This window comes from Cyclopterus lumpus, chromosome 15, assembly GCF_009769545.1.
Source record: "Cyclopterus lumpus isolate fCycLum1 chromosome 15, fCycLum1.pri, whole genome shotgun sequence".
Taxonomy (NCBI): Eukaryota; Metazoa; Chordata; class Actinopteri; order Perciformes; family Cyclopteridae; genus Cyclopterus; species Cyclopterus lumpus.
The window spans coordinates 1,002,501-1,005,000 of record NC_046980.1 but is presented as its reverse complement, the minus strand read 5'-3'; the positions used below and the strand labels follow the sequence as shown (position 1 = coordinate 1,005,000).

Sequence of the window (2,500 nt, the reverse complement as noted above, 5' to 3'; positions counted from 1 at the left end):
ATGTCTCCTCTCATGTCTCCTCTCCTGTCTCCTCTCATGTCTCCTCTCATGTCTCCTCTCCTGTCTCCTCTCATGTCTCCTCTCATGTCTCCTCTCCTGTCTCCTCTCATGTCTCCTCTCCTGTCTCCTCTCCTGTCTCCTCTCATGTCTCCTCTCATGTCTCCTCTCATGTCTCCTCTCCTGTCTCCTCTCATGTCTCCTCTCCTGTCTCCTCTCATGTCTCCTCTCCTGTCTCCTCTCATGTCTCCTCTCCTGTCTCCTCTCATGTCTCCTCTCCTGTCTCCTCTCCTGTCTCCTCTCCTGTGTCCTCTCATGTCTCCTCTCCTGTCTCCTCTCATGTCTCCTCTCATGTCTCCTCTCCTGTCTCCTCTCATGTCTCCTCTCATGTCTCCTCTCCTGTCTCCTCTCCTGTGTCCTCTCATGTCTCCTCTCATGTCTCCTCTCCTGTCTCCTCTCCTGTCTCCTCTCCTGTCTCCTCTCATGTCTCCTCTCATGTCTCCTCTCATGTCTCCTCTCATGTCTCCTCTCATGTCTCCTCTCATGTCTCCTCTCATGTCTCCTCTCCTGTCTCCTCTCATGTCTCCTCTCATGTCTCCTCTCCTGTCTCCTCTCATGTCTCCTCTCCTGTCTCCTCTCCTGTCTCCTCTCATGTCTCCTCTCATGTCTCCTCTCATGTCTCCTCTCCTGTCCCCTCTCATGTCTCCTCTCATGTCTCCTCTCCTGTCTCCTCTCATGTCTCCTCTCCTGTCTCCTCTCATGTCTCCTCTCCTGTCTCCTCTCATGTCTCCTCTCCTGTCTCCTCTCCTGTCTCCTCTCCTGTGTCCTCTCATGTCTCCTCTCCTGTCTCCTCTCATGTCTCCTCTCATGTCTCCTCTCCTGTCTCCTCTCATGTCTCCTCTCATGTCTCCTCTCCTGTCTCCTCTCCTGTGTCCTCTCATGTCTCCTCTCATGTCTCCTCTCCTGTTTCCTCTCATGTCTTCTCTCATGTCTCCTCTCATGTCTCCTCTCCTGTGTCCTCTCATGTCTCCTCTCCTGTCTCCTCTCCTGTTTCCTCTCCTGTCTCCTCTCATGTCTCCTCTCCTGTGTCCTCTCCTGTCTCCTCTCATGTTTCCTCTCATGTTTCCTCTCCTGTCTCCTCTCCTGTCTCCTCTCCTGTCTCCTCTCATGTTTCCTCTCCTGTCTCCTCTCATGTCTCCTCTCATGTCTCCTCTCATGTTTCCTCTCCTGTCTCCTCTCCTGTTTCCTCTCCTGTCTCCTCTCATGTCTCCTCTCCTGTCTCCTCTCATGTCTCCTCTCATGTCTCCTCTCATGTCTCCTCTCCTGTCTCCTCTCCTGTCTCCTCTCCTGTCTCCTCTCCTGTGTCCTCTCATGTCTCCTCTCCTGTTTCCTCTCATGTCTCCTCTCCTGTCTCCTCTCCTGTCTCCTCTCATGTCTCCTCTCCTGTCTCCTCTCATGTTTCCTCTCCTGTCTCCTCTCCTGTCTCCTCTCCTGTCTCCTCTCCTGTCTCCTCTCATGTTTCCTCTCCTGTCTCCTCTCATGTCTCCTTTTCATGTCTCCTCTCATGTCTCCTCTCCTGTCTCCTCTCATGTCTCCTCTCATGTCTCCTCTCCTGTCTCCTCTTATGTCTCCTCTCCTGTTTCCTCATGTTTCTTCTCCTGTCTCCTCTCATGTCTCCTCTCCTGTCTCCTCATGTTTCTTCTCCTGTCTCCTCTCCTGTGTCCTCTCATGTCTCCTCTCCTGTGTCCTCTCCTGTCTCCTCTCCTGTTTCCTCTCATGTTTCCTCTCCTGTCTCCTCTCCTGTCTCCTCTCCTGTGTCCTCTCATGTCTCCTCTCATGTCTCCTCTCATGTCTCCCCTCCTGTTTCCTCTCATGTCTCCTCTCATGTCTCCTCTCCTGTGTCCTCTCATGTCTCCTCTCCTGTCTCCTCTCCTGTTTCCTCTCCTGTCTCCTCTCATGTCTCCTCTCCTGTGTCCTCTCCTGTCTCCTCTCATGTTTCCTCTCATGTTTCCTCTCCTGTCTCCTCTCCTGTCTCCTCTCCTGTCTCCTCTCATGTTTCCTCTCCTGTCTCCTCTCATGTTTCCTCTCCTGTGTCCTCTCATGTCTCCTCTCCTGTCTCCTCTCATGTCTCCTCTCATGTCTCCTCTCATGTCTCCTCTCCTGTCTCCTCTCATGTCTCCTCTCCTGTCTCCTCTCATGTCTCCTCTCCTGTCTCCTCTCCTGTCTCCTCTCCTGTGTCCTCTCCTGTGTCCTCTCATGTCTCCTCTCCTGTTTCCTCTCATGTCTCCTCTCATGTCTCCTCTCCTGTCTCCTCTCCTGTTTCCTCTCCTGTCTCCTCTCATGTCTCCTCTCCTGTCTCCTCTCATGTTTCCTCTCATGTTTCCTCTCCTGTCTCCTCTCCTGTCTCCTCTCCTGTCTCCTCTCATGTTTCCTCTCCTGTCTCCTCTCATGTCTCCTCTCATGTCTCCTCTCATGTCTCCTCTCATGTTTCCTCTCCTGTGTC

General features: G+C 52.9%; 1 protein-coding gene across 3 annotated transcripts in view; it reads left to right on the top strand.

Moving 5' to 3' along the window:
* Window positions 1–2,500, top strand: part of nphp1 (nephronophthisis 1) — a 17,948-nt gene that overhangs the window by 7,659 nt on the left and 7,789 nt on the right. The gene's annotated exons all lie outside the window — the stretch shown is intronic.